This window comes from Ambystoma mexicanum, chromosome 5p, assembly GCF_040938575.1.
Source record: "Ambystoma mexicanum isolate Mex_15411 chromosome 5p, UKY_AmexF1_1, whole genome shotgun sequence".
In the NCBI taxonomy this organism is placed as follows: Eukaryota; Metazoa; Chordata; class Amphibia; order Caudata; family Ambystomatidae; genus Ambystoma; species Ambystoma mexicanum.
The window spans coordinates 829,629,398-829,648,689 of record NC_090930.1 but is presented as its reverse complement, the minus strand read 5'-3'; positions in this window follow the sequence as shown (position 1 = coordinate 829,648,689).

Here is a 19,292-nt window from a genome sequence, read left to right as displayed (position 1 = left end):
TATGTAAACAGTATGTACCAGACAATGATGTACAGGGCAAACCCACCAGGAGCGATAGACCTGAAAGGGTCTATCTTTCACAACAAGATGGAGGGAGCACAAGCATCTCCGTGCTGGGAGTAGCCACAGTGCTCAGGAAGGTATTGTTGGGCGGACACCATATGAGATGGTACACAGACCGGGGGCCTCACTGCTCAGCCCTCTCAGAGGAGGAAGAGAAGGCATCACCCTCAATTCTCCCAAGCCAGGCCAGGAAAGGAATGCTGGGGTCTGGTGTGAATAGGTGGGAGGGGAGGTAAATGGGAACGGTGGTTAGGGCAGCTGAAAGAAGGTGACTGGACGGTGGAAGGTGAAGGAGGATCAGATATAACAGAAAGGGGAGAGCAGATGGGAAGGGAAAATAGGTAGATTGATGTTGTAACACTATTTTCCTTGCTTCTCTTTTGCTATGTACTGATTTTTGTAGAGGGGTGCAAATGTATTTTTGCAGATCTGGGAAGACATTTTTTGCCGGATCATGGATCTGGGAAATCTGGATCAACGCCAGCACTTTGTTTAGGGTACTCCTAGAACCAGACCCAATGGAATGTGGGCCCCCATGATCACAATCCTGGCCCACCCAGATGAAAGTTCCTGGAGCCGGTCCTGCTTTTCATACACTTCGACCACTGCTTGTTCATGGTATCTAAATGTGTCCTTCGTGACTGGAAGTGCGTGGCAGTTTAACAGCAGCTGTTTCTTTGTTGAAGATGAATGATTGTGTAACTCCTAACATAGGCACAGTTGGGCGATATTCAAAAGATTCCGTTTTTTCACCAGCAGGTTTGTCTGTACTTTTTTCCTTTAGAAAGAAATGTGATGTGTATGGATCTGTAATTTGTAAGGGGGCAGTGACCTGCTTCTGTAACGTCACAGCATTATACGATCATCTACAAGCGTTTCAAAATCAGTTTTTTGCATTTGGTTGTTCACTTACTGACATGTCCTTCTTCAGGCCACACTTTAAATAAATGTATCCATGTTCACTAAACTTTGAAGTAGCTCTACAATGTTCTAAAATTAATCATGCTTGCCTTGCATTGATGTACAGGGCACATGGCCTTTACTTAACTGGTTATGGATCCAAGCAGAGTTTGTATTTTAATCATTTCTGATAGAATACATGGCAGGAAGATAATCTGCGCTCAAGTGTCAGACCACCAGTTCCTTTAACCATTTATTTATTTATTTGTTTCTTATGTGCCGAAAACCCGACAGGTACCAGGGTGCAACAAAAACACAAGACGGACATAAACACAGGACGACCTAAGCGCAGAGGGAGGGCAAGAGATTAAATCATTTTGTTTTTAATTGATTGTAAAAGAGTAGTACATTTTATTCCAATCGCACTGCTGGGGAGAGAGCGTTCCAGGCTTAGGCTGCAAGAAAGGGGAATGATCTTCCATTTCCCCTAGTGCGATTTGGCTTGATGGGGACCAAAGGCTTACTGTTGCTGGATCACAGTAGCCTTTGTGGTTGAAAATGTATCAGTCTCTCCTGCAAGTATGACAAAGCAGTACCATGAATGCAATTGTGTGCCAGAGTAAGAGTCTTGAAATGCATCCTCGAGCTCACAGGGAGCCAATTAAGTTCTTTCTTATGTTCGGAGACGTGTTTGCCATGGGACAAGTTTTTGATTATACGAATCGCATTGTTCTGGACTGTCTGAAGTTTGACCAGATTTCCTTTGGTAGCCCCTCCCTAAAAGCGCATTACAATAATCAAGTCAAGAAAGAATCATTGCTCTGGCCAGTGTCTCGCAATTATTCTCCGAGGTCCATCCTCCATCCAGTTACCAGTTTCATTCCTATGAGGTGCCTGTGACGAAATGCCTACTGCTCTGCAGGAGTACGGGGATGAGTAGTGAATAAAACCCCTACCCAGTCCCACACCACCATTAAACCAGCAGTGAGCCCAATCATAACGATGCAACAGACACAGCTCGACAGGTATACAGCCTTTGCCTTTTGTAGTAACGTGGGCCGAGGGCAGGCTATACTCTCAGGAGGAGTGTGAAGTGATCACAGTAGAAACCCAAATAGTTAGTACAAAGATTCCAAAGTAAGAGAAAGTTCAATTAAGGGTCTTTGAAAGTATACATACTTTAATTGAACACTCGAGAAATGCAAATAACTAAACTAAAAACACCAACAAAAACCCACCCCTCTGGAAAGAACAAAAAAATGCACAATGTGAATGCAAAAAGAGTACTTGAGCATCAGTGAACAGGCATTTTATTGCAATAATGTCACTTGAAAATAATATGTTTTTGTAGAAACAGGTGCAAAAGGGGGCTTATCAATCACCATGGTCCCAACAGTGGTCCAGGGGGTCTGAGCCTCTCAATAGTACCTAATTGATGTTCTTCAGTGGTTTGACAGCATCAAACTAGGCTTCTATGCACTGTCCTTGTAGTTCGAACTGGGTTTGAATGCAGCGAGTCATGTTGGTCCAGTCTTGAAGCAGTGGTCTGTGCAGTTCGATGCAGGGTGCGAGCAGTGCAGTGCAAAAGGTTCACCATGGATGGTTACAGGTGAGTTCAATTGGCTGAATCACTGATGGCTTCCAGCAGTTCAAGTCAAGCTTCGAGTCGTGTCAATACAAGGTCACAATGGTTTCATGCATTTTTTACAGACACAGTGGCTCGAAAGCTACTGCAATGGTCAACTAGCGTTCGAACCGAAGTGGCGACTAGTGCTGCTGGGCATGTGGCATTGAAACGGTTCGAAGGTTGCAAGCAGTGGTTCAAAGATGGACTGAGAGTTACAAAGGCACCAGGATGGGTCTGTGGGTCCATCATACAGACTTGTATGCATTAAGAGACAGCTTTTGAATGGGACATCAGTTGGCAGAGTGCTTGGTATCACTCTTTAACAGCTAAATGGCCATGTAAAAAAGGCAACTTGCCACGGTTTTGGCCCCAATTTATCTCGCATACATTTTTTTGTATCTAAATGTTGCTTCACACAGACTTATTATATGGTGTACCTAGCTCCTACACCCTTATTGGGTAGAAACACTGGTTTATTTTCCAGTTTATGCTCCTACATTTATCAGCATGGTCTTTAAAAGCGCTTCTCACCTGTGTCTTTCCTCCACCATTCGTTTGCACCAGACTGACTGCCAAGATGCACACAATTCGGTCATCCATCAAGGGTATTTTGCGGTGCATTGCATGTACCCTCCAATAGCAAGTTATTGCTCCAAGTTAGTATGGCATAACTTCAAATAGAAAAGGTAGTAATTTACATGACAGAATGTCTGCTGATGTGACAAAGGTCCCGGTACTGCTTCAAACTGTGGAAGGAATTGCAAAGTGCTGCCGAACAGCCCACCTCTGAACTCAGTATTTGCCCAGGCCCAATCTGGGAATGTCACCAATCCCTGAGTGGATACCAAACAGGTAAAGACGGAGAACATCCTCCCAAAGACCAAGAGGAAGATTAAAGTCTCCTTTCTCAAGTTAATCTGCGGTTTGGGGCCTCTTTCTTGATATAGTACTGTATTAGCTAGTACATTTGCTGGCCCTTTTCTGCAATGTAGACCCCGGAAGGGTCTGGTGTGGGGCTCCAATACTGTGTCATATGTTCTTCCTATTTGCAAGGATGTCATTTTTGTTCTGCTGGCGTTGTAATATTTTGATATGGGGTTACAAGTTTACAGTACCATTTGTTGTGTTGTGTTTCTGTGACTTCCAATTTGCAAGGGTACATGATTGTAACATGCTGTATGTTTGTTTTCTTTAGCACCAAGACTTTTGCTGCAAGGACTTATCAACGCCCACTGAATAGCGTGGCGCTTGCAGGGCTGCCCGTATCCCAATGTAACACAATACCTTTCAATGGACTATGGAGACAGAAGGGTATTTTCACCTTCTAAGAAATAATGTGTGCCTTTTAGCTGAAACTGTCCAAAAACAGCTTAGGGGGTTGGTGGCACAGCTGAAGTGGCTGCTCAAGGAAGAACCCGAGGGGTAATGGTAATGCTCTTTGCTCTATTCTCACTTGCACATCTTTAGCCAGCATCCGAAGGCCACTCACCTCCCCTCAACACCTTTAACATGAACTCACCTTTGCTTCAGCACACCCTGCCTTCAACACCAGCACCTTGAATTATCTATGGCTTTCACATTGCACCAAGATATTTATTTTAAAATATTTTAATAAAACTTAAAACAAAACATGAAATAATAACTATGTATTTTTGTCTCTGTGTTCCCGGGTAGTCTGACCTTTGTAATGTGTAATGTTTATTTATGATTAATTGGTTATGGTTATTATTATTATTCTTATTATTATTATTATTATTATTATTAGTATTATTATTGTTTTTCCCCTCTTGCTGCCCTAAATCCCCCCTGCAACCATAATGACTGAGGAAAACATTCCGCAGCCAAATGCCCTGCCATGCTTCCTGCATCATCCTCCTGCGTTCCATCCTTCCCCCAAAAATGGCTTTAAAGGGAGAATGACATACATTATTCTGATACAGGATTACATATGTGTTTTATTTCATCAATGTTGCATGTCTAAATAACGTAAAAGAAAAAAGAAAATACACCCCTCACATATATGTCGCTGTTCCATTCCTTTCAATGATTTCTGGTATGATCCTTTTAACATTTGAGTGGTCATCCCAGCAAATGTCTCACAAAAATTCCTCAAACGATCTGTTTGAACCATTTAGGCATGATGATGTCTCGTCCATGAACAGCGTGTCTATGGAGTCCCAGCCCTTCTTGATGCACTGTTTTGCATGTGCCACAGGTCACATCTGACAGCCTAGAATGTAACAAAAACACACCAATACTGCACTGTTAACAAACATTGCTGTGAAGTAGGAAGACATAAGGTAAGTTCAATGGCTTTGTTCCAACTGTATTTATTAAGTGTATCCTTGTAAATTCCCCTCTCCACTGCTAGGCTGGCACTGCCAGAGCTTCACAGAGGACCAACATATATGCATGAAACATTCCATACATCATAATGTGCCTCCCAGGGCAGAAGCTGAGAAATGAAAGTAAATGGACAACTTTGAAAGATATATGGAGTCAAGGAAAAACATGTTTATTGAATAGCAGTTGAGTAGTGTTTACACAATCAAATGTACATATATACATATATCTATTTACAGCATTACATCACAGAAATAAGATGTAACACACTTCCCCTTTTCCTAAAACAGAATTGCACTTCTTACTTTCTCTCAATCCCGTTTTTGTAAAGTTTTCTGCCATCTTCCAATGACACAGCATCTCCAATTTCCTTATTTATTAGCACAGGGCCTTCAAACTTAATTTCTTTCTTGGGGATGATGTCAGGCCTGCATACCCACACTCTGTCACCCTCAGAGACGCGAGTGAGCCCAACCTTTCTTCTGAACATCATACCTTTCTTGCATACACACATTCTTATAATCCACCTTGTCCCTCAACTCTTTTTCATCCCATTCTACAAATTAAGATCTGCCCAGCCAGGCGGGACATACTGCAGTGGACAGTTTCCTCCGTCTGAGGACTTCGAATAGCACCAATCCAGTGGTAGCATGGGCGGCTAACCTGTAAGCATAAACTCTTTTCTCTACTTCCCCTGTTTCTCAGCCATTCGTATGCCTTGCATGATAGTTCCAGTGAACCTCTCAATCATGCCATTATTTTCAGAATGGAACAAAGTTGAACTGTATTGGTAGACGCCTATACCTGCCAAATAAAATATCATCAGGCTGGAAGTGAACTGCACTGCATTGTCAGTGAGTAATTTCCTTGGAAATCCTTCTCGCTGAAACACACGATCCAAAAATGACACAACTGCCCTTGGATAAGCTTCGCTGAAAATATCTATTTCTACCCACGTGGAATACATATCCATGATGACAATGATATATTCTCTCACCCCTTGTACTCCAATGACCAGTCCTAACATGTCCATTGCTACAAACTCCCATGGCATCACATGAAGTTCTATAGGCTTTAAAGGCTGTACATCACATTTCTGCATTTTATCAGACATATTACATACTGACCATTCACTTATTATCTTCCCTACATCACTGTATTAATTAGGGCACCAATAATCAGTTCTTAACTGTCCATTTGTCTTCGACATTCCACAGTGACCCTAATGCCCTAAGTCAATTAATTTGCTCCTAACCTCTTGTGGAGGAACAATGCAGCCAGACCTTAATAGATGGCCTCCCTCCATACCGAGCTTGTCCCTTACTCTTTGAAAAGCTGCTAAGCCATCCTCAGAATTCCAAAAAACCCAATGATTGAGGACAAACTCCTTCACTTCCTTCAGCTGAAAATCTCTGGCCTCAGCTTCTTTCCACACCCTCCCAACAATGGAAGCATTACACAGCCAATACATTTCTTCATCAAACTCATTCTCGGTATTACATCCATTTTCACTTCCAATGTAACTACTGATATTCCTGTAGAGAAAATATGCAACAATATTCTCCTTACCATTAATGTGCTCCACCACAAATGATGTCTTTGCAAAGTGGTAACTCACCTCAAGATTCTGCGTGACACCCCGTCTAATTCTTTAGAGTTAAAAATACTCACAAGGGGTTTGTGGGCTGAACAAATTGTAAAATTCCTTCCCCACAAGAACGCCTTGAATTTGTTTTTGGATCACAGTACACATAATGCTTCCTTGTCTATCACAAAGTACTTCTCCTAAGCACCCTTTAAACACCTAGACACAAAAGCTATGTTCTTCTTAATACCATTCTTTTTCTGTAGTAACACAGCCCCCAAGTCAGTATTACTAGCGCCTGTCCTTACACGTGTTTCACAAGCAGTGTCAAAGTTGCTTAGCATGGGTGCATTGGCAATTGACATTGACAATGCGTTCCTTGATTAACCCAAATTCTATAAATTTGATAAGCCCAGAAATTAAAGCACCCCTTGCCTGTCTTTGGGAGCTTTCACTCCAACAATGGCATTCACCAAATGTTCCTTTGGTAACATTCCCTGTGTAGTAGGTTTATGTCCTAAGTACTCAATTTCCATCACACAAAACTTGCATTTGCTCTTCTGTGGTGATAGGCCCATTCTACTCAAAATGTCCAAAACCTACAAATTTATAATCCTATTCATCCTCTGAATTTTCTGTGACCAGGATATCGTCTTGGAAAAACCCCACTCCTTTTACGTGCCCTATAAGCTTGTGCATCATTTGCAAAAAAATGCAGCAGCTGAACCCAGCCAAAGGACATTCTATTATACCTGAATGTCCCTTATTGTGTAATAAATGTGGTTAAACTTCTTAACCCAGGGTGTAAAACAATCTGGCCCGCCATCATACCTACCATCTCCACTATGTTAGGCAGAGGAAATGTGTCCACCACCACACATCTGTTCACGTCCCTCAAATCTACATCTAATCTGACAGATCCATTGGCCTTCTGAACAACTACAACTGGGGAAATCCACTCAGAAACTTCCACTTCTTCAAAAATGTCTTCTGATAACAATTTCTTAAGTCCCTTGGAGACTTTCTCCTTTAGTGTTACTAGTACACATGGATACTTCAAGGCTACCCGGACAGCCTCCTGCTTAAGAACAATCTTGTGGGAAAAACCTTTAAACACCCTACCCCACTTCTGAATACATTCTCAAATGTACCTTCTGGTCTATATATATCTGGAGCCACAGTGGCAATGTGACCCGGTACTTTGGGATTGATAATTATCCCTAGGGCATATTGCTCATACCACCCCAGGAGGCTACCACCCTTCCTTGACACATATACATCTGCTATAGTGCTACCACTGTGACATTTAATCTCTGCTTTTAAACACCCAAGAAACTTTACCTTGACCCTTCATAGGCACTCGCTCTTAGCTAAGGCTTGCATAATTTCTCAGTTATAAAGTATTTTTTCCACATGCTGTGGTCTATAGTTGTATAATCTGAGCCTGAGTCCACACGTACATTGGCCTCCTGGTCATTAACTAATATGTCGGTATGTGGTTTCTCATCATTTGTAATTCTGATTCCTACTGTACTCACTGACCATGTCACACCCCCATCATTCTCATAAATCATACCACTTTCACCACTGTCCTCACTCTGATTCAGAGAAAGTTCTTTGATATGATATGATATGATATGGCATTTATAACGTGCCTATACACAAGTGTTTCAAGGCGCGACGAGGCAAGTGGGGGGGACAAAGGGAAGACAGACAACGATCCTACTAGGCCAGGTGTCATTCAGATCGTGCAAGTGCATGGGAAGGGGGGAAAGGAAAAGTGCGCGGGGGGAAGGGAGATGGGAAAGTGGAATAAATAATATAGATAAAACAAATAAAACAGCCAGCTAGTGGCAAGTGCAAGAAAGTGCAGACATAAGTGCTGGTAGGGGGACTGTAGGGATACAGAAAAATGGTCCACAGGTGCAGGGGTTGCCAGGGAGGCAGTGCAGGTGGGCAATTGACGGGGCATGGGCCAGAGACCAGAAAGGGTGGCCAGGTACCCAGTGCAGTTTCAGTCAGGAATTCAGCAGCGGTGGGGAGGAGAGAAAGCAGAAGCGAAGAGGAAGGTTTTGAGGCGCTTCCGGAACCGGAGATGGTTCTCCACGAGTTTCAGGGAGGCAGGAAGGCTGTTCCAGAGAGAGGCCCCTGCCGAAGAGAGTGATCTGCCACCAACTCGTTGCTTGGAGAAGCGACTGACCCTGAGGGAGTTGGAGGCAGATGAGCAAAGAGCTCGAGAAGGAAGATATTTAGGAAGAGAGAGTTGAAGGTATTGCGGCCCCAGACCCCAAAGGCCTTGTGTACAATGCAGAGGGTTTTGAACTTAATCCTCACAGCCACTGGGAGCCAGTGCAGAGATTTCAGTCCTGGAGAGATACGATTCCTGGGCTTGAGGCCAAGGACAGGTCTCACAGTCCTGTTCTGGATAAGTTGCAGGGGGCGGAGAGTGGAGGCAGGCAGATTTAGGTAGAGGCTGTTACAATAGTCCAGCTTAGAGAGGACCAGGGCTCTGGAGACAGTGAGCTTCCGGGGGAAGGAGAGGAAAGGAAGAATACCTCTAAGGAGGTGCAGCTGGTAGTGTGACTTCTTAGAGACATCAGAGATGTGAGGGGACAAGGAGAGTGCAGAGTCGAAGATGACCCCAAGGTTTTTAGCCTTGCAGGTGGGAGTGGGAGGAGGGCCAAGAGAGGCCAGCCAGAGAGCTGCAGGGAAGGAGGGAGTGGGTGTGCCGATGAGTAGAATCTCAGTCTTACTGGCATTAAGGCAGAGGTCATTGGCGGCACACCCTTCCTGGATGGCAGACAGACAGTCAGAGATGAGGGAAGGAGAGGAGGAGGAGGCCGTGGGTAGCCCGAAAATGAGCTGGGTATCATCCGCATAGCACTGAAAGTTGGAACAGAGAGCGGCGATGCAGTGGCCAAGGAGTGCCAGGTATTGGTTGAACAGCCAGGGAGAGAGGTTAGATCCCTGGGGGACACCACAGGTAGAGAAAAAGATGTAAGAGAGGAAGGACCCAAGTTGAACCTAGGAGGGTCGGTCGGAGAGGAAAGAAGTCAGAGCCATGCCAGAGCCTGACCAGTGATACCCAGGTTATCATGGAGACGGTTGAGCTGGATGGCATGGCTGACAGTGTCAAAGACAGAAGAGAGATCAAGCAAGATAACAACGCACGGAGTGTTAGAGTCAAGGTTGGTGAGCAGGTCTTCACAGATGTTCAGGAGAGCAGTTTCCATGCTTCTGGCAGCTCTGAAGCCAGACTGATGGTCATGAAGACAACCAACAGCTTTAGTGTGGAGATTGAGCTGGGAGATGGCCAGTTTCTACAGGAGCTTGCCCAGGAAGGCAGTGATGGAGATTGGGCCATAGTTAGCCGGGCAGGAGGGGTCGGCAGAGGGTTTCTTAAGAATAGGGTGCACAAGGGAGTGCTTCGGGGGGAAGGGAAGACTCCAGTGGCGAAGGAGTGATTGCAGAAATCAGCCAGGGCAGGAGCCAGGGAGTCGATGTGGTCCTTGATAGTTTTGGAGGAACAGGGGTGAACCTGTTTCGACAAGACTTTCATAGATCGGACTTGTCTTGAAACCTTATCTGGAGAGAAAAGGGGAAAGGCAGAGAAGGAGGGAGGAATGGTGGCTGCAGAAGGGCCAGAGGAAGAGCAGGGAATAGCGGGAGGTGGGCAAGAGGAGGAGAGTGAGGACAGGATGTCCTGAGTTTTAGAAATGAAGTGAGTAGCCAGTGCCGTGCAGAGGGCCTGGGAAGGGACAGGAGAGGTAGACACTGCGGCAGGATTGGCCAGTTGCTTGCAGATTTTAAAGAGTTCAGCCGAGTTGTTAGATGCCACAGAGACGCGGGCTTGGGTATGAGCCCTCTTCTTGGTGAGGACAGAGAGCCGTATTGCCTTTGCAGCAGGTGGCAGGCCACTTTAGTCAGAGGATGAACTTGAAGCACGCCATTTCCTCTCAGCCACCCTACACTTGCGTTTTAGGGTGACAAGGTCTGAGTCATGCCAGGAGTTACACTAGACTTTGGGCTTCAGGTGGATTCTCATGACAGGGGCAAGGATACCAAGAGTATCGGATATAGAAGAGTGGAGCGTGGAGAGGGCTGTGTCAGGGTGAGAGTCAGCCAGGGGGGGAGGAGGGGGCGAGAAGGTGGCGGCGAAAACCTCAACTGACACTTGCTTCATGGGTTGGATGACCGAAAAGGTGGGTGACAGTGACGGAGGTGGCTTGGCCTGCGGGGTAGGGAGGGTGAGGTGGGAGGATAGGAGAAAGTGGCCACTCCAGGAGAGAGGAGTGGAGAGAGGGACAGAGAGGGGAAGGCCTGACAATCCCCTTAGCACATTTTCTGCAATCTTGTGCAAAATGTCCTTTCTTACTGCACCAGAGGCACACCACCTGCAATGCTGGACAATTCACTGAATTAGCAAGGTGGGATGAACTGCTACACTTGAAACATGTTCTACTGCTATGCATTTTTGGTGCCTCAGTTGTTTTTTTTTCATTCTTAACATCCCTACCCAATCTCTTTTTAGGGGCACGTACTTTCCCACCAGTGACATTGCCAGTGTTATTAAGTGCATTTACAGTGCTGGTAATATGAGAATTGGTAACATCCAATTCTAATACCTTTACACATGCTGTGGTATGTTCCAACCCTTTTGCAATATCAAGTGCCTCGTCCAAAGATGGATCTCCCCTAGTCCAAATGTATTCTCTTATTTTATTCTCACGCACGTTGAGCATAAATTGGTCTCTGAGATACTCATAAGTTACACCAAAATTGCACTTCTTACCAAATTCTCAGAGTGCAGTGATAAAAGCCTCTACACATTTACCCTCCAAGTGTTCCCTGGTGCTGAAGTAGGATCCCTCCAGGACAATGCTCACTCTCTTCTTGTAATGTTTATCTAATTTCTTAAGGATTCTTTCAAAGACATTTGGAGCTTCCATTGACTCCCCATCGCCAGCACCAGGCAGAACCAAATTGGGCAAACTCTTAAGTGTTCCTCTACCTTTAAACCCCAGACTATGAATCAGTAGAGCTCTGCGCCTCTCTATACTAAAGTTGGGTCCATGTACCACCATGATTTAGTCCAGGAAGTCCTCCTTCCAGATCTCCCATTTAGTAGTGGGTTCACATGGGCTGGCAGGGCACTCATGGTGTAAACATTGGAAAACTGTATACACTGGTGGCAGTCACAGGAAAACCGTTTGCAGTTGTATAAACATAAAATCAACAATTATATGGGCAATTCGTTGGTGCCTATTCTTAGAACATAGGGGAAAAGAAATGTACAGTGCTTCTAACTTGTGTTGAATAGACCAAATCGTCCTTACCAGTTCTGTTGGGTTCTAAATAATTGACATAAATATACTGCGTGAGTGTTTGCTGTGTTGGGCCCCTGCACGTTTGCATTGGAGGAGAGTCTTTTTGCAGTGGCTATTGTTTGAGGAGGTGGACCCTGAGGTGGACTATGTGCACAAAACCTCTCTCACCAGCAAAGTGCAGCGGAGTGTTGCATGATTGTTTACTGTGTTGGGCCACTGCACGTTTGCATTGGAGGAGAGTCTTTTTGCAGGGGCTATTGTTTGAGGAGGTGGACCCTGAGGTGGAGTATGTGCACAAAACCTCTCTCACCAGCAAAGTGCAGCGGAGTGTTGCATGATTGTTTACTGTGTTGGGCCACTGCACGTTTGCATTGGAGGAGAGTCTTTTTGCAGTGGCTATTGTTTGAGGAGGCGGACCCTGATGTGGAACCTGTGCACAAAACCTCTCTCACCAGCAAAGCGTTGCAGAGTTTTGCATGAGTGTTTACTGTGTTTGGCCACTGCACTTTTGCATTGGCGGAGAGTCTTTTTGCAGTGGCTATTGTTTGAGGTGGCGGAACGTGAGGTGGATCCTTTGTAAAAAAACACTCTCAACAGCAAACCAAAGCGGAGTGCTGCGTGAGTATTTACTGTGTTGGGCCGCTGCACGTTGCATTGGAGGAGAGTCTTTTTGCAGTGGCTATTGTTTGAATAGGCGGACCCTGACGTGGACCCTGTGGGCAAAACCTCTCTCATCAACGAAGCGCAGCAGAGAGCTGCGTGAGTGTTTACTGTGTTTTATGCTGTTTCCTGCATTTGCTGCCTCGCTCTCAGGCAGTCTGGCTGTCATCTTTTTCTGTAGAGGTGGTGCACTGCGATGCCCCGTTAGACTGTGCTTTTGAATTCAAGCGGACAAGACCAACCAGCACGGGGTGAGGGAAAGGTGCATTTATTTATGACTGAAGAGGAAGGAGAGAGACAATTAATTTTAAATTCTTTCCTATCTCCAGGCCCCCTGTGCGCAATTCCGTGCACACTGTTTGTCTCCGCTGGGGAGGCTTTCTGTTGCGCCCAGAGTTGCTTTTGTGTTGCTCTTGTACAACTCAGCGGGAGTGCCTTTAAGCCCAATAGTGCTTCCTCAAAGAAATCGAGGAACCGGAGGATGGGCAGGTTTGAGTGTCGCCTGAATTATAAGAAGGGAATTTTCACGTGAGTCTTTTGTGCAAATCATAAAAGAGCCTCAAAATATATCAGCTGGTGTACAATGTCAAGCATGTATTACTTACGGAGCGGAGCACTAATGGATGACGTAAGAGCACCAGAATTGGAGAGTGTGTTTGTATGTGAAGGTGAAACCTCCAGTCACTTAGGAGAACAGATAAGGACACATGAAAAGGAAACATGCAATCACCCAGGCAGCTTTACAGTTGCGCAAATCCATAATAACATTGCAAACAGTCCTTCCCAGTTATTAGTTGGTAAGTCTATCCAGTCCCAACCACAAACGCCCTGAAATTTATCTGGGGACCGAAAAAAAGCTTTACGCTGGAGTTTGGAGTACAAAATCACTACCACAAATATACAGAAGAAAACCAATGACTGTTTTCTGGTAAGGAAATACTTCAGTATGGTTGATGCAGATCGTTTTGAACCAGTGATTAAATTGAGCCAGTTGATACAAGGAGATGTGATGGCAGAAAAGGAGCACTGTGATTTTATGACTCTATTGTGGGATTTTCATCGGAACTTCAGCAGACTCCTATGCAACATCTCAAAACTCCATCAAATAACCTCAGTCCTTCTCATATAATGAGGACACAAGCTCAAATTTCACCTAGAAAATTAAGCTTTCAGAATGCTTAACGTCCTGGCACCAAGCCCGAAATGGGAGCCACCTTAAAGGCATTGAACTTCGTGCTTACGTCGTTATTTACTGTTTTTGAAATGCTGAAAAGTGAGGTCGGGATGCGCTCAGGGATACTTTTGGAACTATCTAAGGATGTGCCTAATACTGAATCTACGTGTGTTGGCTTAAAAACATCGATAAATATAACACTTCTAGATGTTCTAAAAGAATTGCAGGCCGAAGTTGCGCGCCAAGAGCTCAACATCAGGGAGCTACGAAAGGAGAATTTTAAAGTAAAAATGATCCTTGAGGACACTAACAAGAAGAACGATCAAATGTCAAAGGTGACCAGTTGCTTGCATCAAAGTCAGGTCCCAGATACTCAGCAGGTTGAGGATGACTATAACTCGACTAATGCATTTGACATGAATGACACTCCTCTTTCTGAATCAGTTTTGGAGGAGTTCATAAGATTGGCTCAGACTGCTAATGATGTCATAACACGTGAGGTTTCCAATACGGTTCAGTCTGAAATGAGTATGGGAGACTGTAAAGATGGCTCACCTCTATCCATCAGTGACTAGAGAGGTCAAAATTCAAGGCAGAGGAATAAGAAAAAGAAGATCAAGGAGGGTGAGGTAGTTGCACCCCCAATCAAGATTCCAAATCGAAGAATTGCAGGGCTCAACGTATACAAATTTCAGTAAAGTCAAATTTCATTAGAGGCATATCCATGCCTCCAGTTGGTCGAAAATAATGTGAATCAAAAAGGAAACTTTCAACTGGGAAAGGGGCTTGGCAACCCTCGATCAAAACAGCTCCTACTGTGCAACTCACAGTGAACTCTCAAACACAATTGAGTAGTCTAGAAAACAGCACAACACTGGCTCCAATCTTCTGCAGCGGAGGAAATAATTTGTCACTACAGCAAAGCGAGGTTAAAAAGTCTGGAAAACAGGGTCCTGAAGGTGAAGAGTGTGGAGTAACAAATCCAGTGAAAATAATCAAAATAACCCCGGGTACACAAACTGAGGTTAAGATTCCCATGGAAAAGCTGGAACCAATCTTTTATAAAGTGAAAAAATACCAGGGTTATGATCCAGCAAAAGAAGCTGGTCATCAACTCACAATTCCTAAGCCAATCCTCTCTAAAGACATTATGACCATCTATGAAAAGAATCAAGATTTGAATGCCAACCATGCAAATTTGCCTCATACCGGAACTACACAAGACAGGAGATCCATGGCACAATGTACAGAACTTCAGGACTTTTAAAAAGTACTGCCAGTAGTTGCTCAACCGTAACATCATGAGTAGACCAAACATTTGCAGTACAGGGGTTTGGGTGATGATGAAGAAGCAATGAGGCGGTCAAAATGCACTTAATTGAAGTAAATTCTTATCTTTCTCAAAGAAAATACTGATGTTATATCTTTTCTCCGCCACAGACATTGAATATGTGTGTTTCCAACACAAAAGCTGCTCGCATATCACAGAACTTGGCCTAAGAACACTTGCCAATGCTTTTCTGTTGGTTGGTGAAGACCTGTTACGTTTGGGCATAGAGATCTCGCCAGTGTTGATTCAGGAAGAAACTCAAAATGTAGCCAATGTGGGGAAAAACAATGTTCCTAGACGACAAGTAAACACTGCACAAAATCTTGGTCCTGAATTGTCTGAATCACTCGTTGCCAGCTCTGCTCTGACAGACTCCAAAAATAAGATATGTAATATGCTACCTGATGTAATTAGCCAGGTAGTTGAAAAGTCTGAGGCATTTGAAAATGAGCTTTACTATTTGATGTTCTGTGGGTATATGATTGGAATACATGAGGTTCCGCAACATTTGCCACTGAGGGTATGAAGGAGTTCATATTTGGTAAGCATGATTTAATTCTGTTTCAGGAAACATGGTTAACCCATCGATTAGTATCTGGATGGCTTTTTAATAGTACAGCAACTAGCCATTAAAGGCTCCACTGGTAGTCAAGTGGGAGGACTCCTGACTGCTTTTAGATCTTCCCTATTTGCAAACTTAGAAATAATACCCTCTGTGGCAGAAGGGATTTTGGCAGTTAGGGCCATATTCAGAGAACCTGGCCCTTTAAAGTCCCTCGTAGTAATACATGTTTATTGGAACCCTGCCTCTTCAAGTCTCTCTGCCTTCTTGTCGGCATTGTCAGACCTACTTATGAAAATTAAATTGTATTATGATTTTGTGGAAATTATACTTACTGGAGTTCTTAATTCACAGTGTCAAATCAAAGGTCAGTTAATTCAGGTGGCCCGTCAACACACAGAGAACCTACTGTTAATGGAGAGATGGTCAACATTCTTGTCAAGTTGAGACCTGGTTATAGCTAATGGCAATGCAAGGGGAGACATACCTCCCACTTTGACATGGTCCTGAGGTAGTTCATGGTCTAAAATAGACTATCTAATAAACTAAAGAGGATTGTTTACAGACTGTATTGAATTTCTTGTATTAAATAAGGGCACAAGTGATCATAACATTTTGGTAGGTTCTACTAATAATTTGCACAGCAATGGAGAGGGAGTCTATGGGCCTCATTACGACCCAGGCGCTAATGGGTTAACAGCGTCGTAAAAGGCTGCGGCACCGTCAACCTATTAGCGCCTAATTACGAGGTCCCTTTGCGGGACCCGACCTTAACGGCTGGTGTAGACCAGCCGTTAAAGTAGGGACCCGCAAAGGGACTTTGGTGCTAATTACGGTGCCACAATTTGCGGCACCGTACTTAGCGCCTTCCCCATTCCCATTGATCCCTATGGGGCAAAAATGGGAATGGGGAAGGGCCATGGAGGAAGGGGGAATTACTGCCCCGCCAACCTTGTAATGGGGTGGTAATTCCCCCTTTCTCCATGGCGGAGTCGGTAACTTACGGGCATGGACCATGGTGCTAATAGCACCATGGTCTTCCGCCAGGGTCATAATGAGGCCCACTGTTGAGAAGCTAATTTGAAACCACTCTAAGAATAGACAGGTGAAGTTTAGGCATATTGGAACTGTTTAAACACTAAACTTCTAGGGGCCATGCTGTCTCTTTCAGTTAAGGATTTGGAGACCTTATACTCCCCACTAAATTTCATTGATTATCTCTGGGAACTGGATCCCCCAGGCTCAACCCACAACCCCCACTTTAGAAAACATCATCATGCCTACAATGAAGATATTGGGCAGAGAAGGAGAGAGCTGAGAACTGCCCTCAGAATTCTGAAATACTCCTGTAAAACAGAAATAAAACATAATTTGAGTCGAGAAGATTGAGGAACAGCCTTAGAGGCTGGTCTCGCTCAAATAGATACTTGCAACTGCAGCAATATGCGGAATTGATGATGAGCACGTTAATTAATAAAAAATCCCTGCTGCTTTTGGGAATTAATTAACAACACTAATTACACCTAAAACTAGGCACAAGCTAACATCATTCAAGAAGCTGTCTGGTGTGAGTACTTTGAGAATATGTATACAGTAACAGCCGGGAAATCATTGTATTCCTTTACTGATGAGTGTTTAGTCTCAGACCTAATGAAAAAGACTTCCACATCAAGAGCACCAGGCCCAATGGCCTAACAAATACAATCTTTAAATCCAATGTGCAGCTTTGGTCAAAAATCTTGATGTCACTGTTCAAAGAGATCTTGAGCAAACGGATCATTCCTATTTCATGCAGAATGCCTGTTGTCATCCCTATCTATGAGAAGGGCGATCGTTCGGATCCTGCCAACTACCATCCGATCGCCCTACTGGACGCAGACAGCAGCATTTTTGCAGGGGCTGTGCTGCAAGAAGTGGAGAAATGGGCTGATAAAGAGCAGATCCTCTCTAAAAACCATGTGGGCTTTAGGAAAGGTCGTTCCACTACGCTAAACGGCCTAGTAATGTTAGTAGCGTCTAACACATCATGGGAAAAAGGCCCTATTTTTTATAGCGCCAGGTTGGACCTGTCACAGGCCTTTGACACTATTAATAGGGACCAGATATGGAGGAAATTGGAATCGTGGCGAATGCACAGATCACTAATTAACATTCTAATTTGTATGCATGATGATTCGAAATTTAAAGTCAGGCTGAATAATATGGGAGATTTATCAAGGGCAGTTAGAACTGAAAGGGGAGTTAGGTAGGGGTATATTGTTGCTCCAACAATATTTAATTTATATTTGGCGGATCTGGACCGAGCCTTGAATTCTCATTCTTTGGCTAGCCCTAAGATAAGCGGGCTTTCCATAAATTGGATTGCGTATGCTGATGACATGTTTCTTCGCGATCATTCGCCTGTTGGACTTGAACGCCTGCTGAATGCTTTTGACAAGTATGCCAAGATAAATGAACTTTTGGTAAATCCCCATGAATCTAAAATTATTGTTTTCAAACACCCGAAGAGGATAGCTCCAAAATATATTTGACATCTTTCAGGCTTACCCGTGCCCTGCGTGAAGGAACTCACCTACTTGGTCCTAAAAATACACCAGTTTCAAACATTAAAAGAACTGGAACTTGATCTAGACTTTAAATGGGTTTCAATGTTGGCTCAGTTAAAAAAAACGTCTCATCTGTTATTGTAAATTTTCACTTGTACCTGTAATTAGGTGTTATAAATTAAAGATATTTCCATCTATTCTATATGGTTTTGAAACATCTTAACACTCACAGGCAGTGAATTGGGCAAGGATTGAGGGAAAGATATGGAAAAGTGCCCTGAACCTCCCAATGAGCTTGCCGATTGTGAGTTTGAGATAAGAACTGGGTTTACATTCTATGAAACTGTACATGGATTGGAAAATAATCTCCATGTAAAGACACATTGTATGTTCAAAGGAGGATTCCTTATATAAGGAAATAAACCAAGAAATGTTGAAAGGCACCAGTACAACTTTGGTCCAGATTAAAAGTTTAGCAAACTTGAAATTACATCAATGCAGTCGCACCTATGAAGACCTCATTTCCAACTCGGGGGGAGCCAAGTCAGCTCTCCTACATTTGGATTCGATTGAAACTATTGACCAAATGCGAGGACTGGTAACGGCAAAATCCCTTACAGAGTTTGATAAACCCTGTGGTTATCTCCCAAAGTACCTGGCCCGCTTCCCTGATAGAATATGGAGGATGGAATTCCTCAGGGTACGCTTAAATATAATCAAGACAGGAGAAATTCTAGCCATCAGGGACAAGTCCAGCTCCAGAGAACACCTGTAACATATGCAATGTACAGGTTGTTCAATCACTGTTGGAATGTAGGAACACCCATGAAGTAAGGTGTGCAATCTTGGGTAGGTTTGTAGATAAACCAACCTGGCTGTGCATGGAATCTTTTTTTTTGGGAGAGGTTCATTGCTGGCCATGAAACGAGTTTGACAATACAGGCTGTGGAGGTTTCGAGAATTCTGGGTTTTCTGAAATGAAAGTGAGACATTAATTCACTGCACGTTTCGGTGTTCTTTTTTAGTATGTTTTCTTTTTGTGCCCACAGTTTGCCACGTGTATTGGACACATTTTGCAATGCGTATTATCTGTTTTCTTTTCTATTGAAATGTGTAAAGTCGCAAGTAGGGCTATAACACAATAATTAAAAAAAAATATATTATATATATTGCAG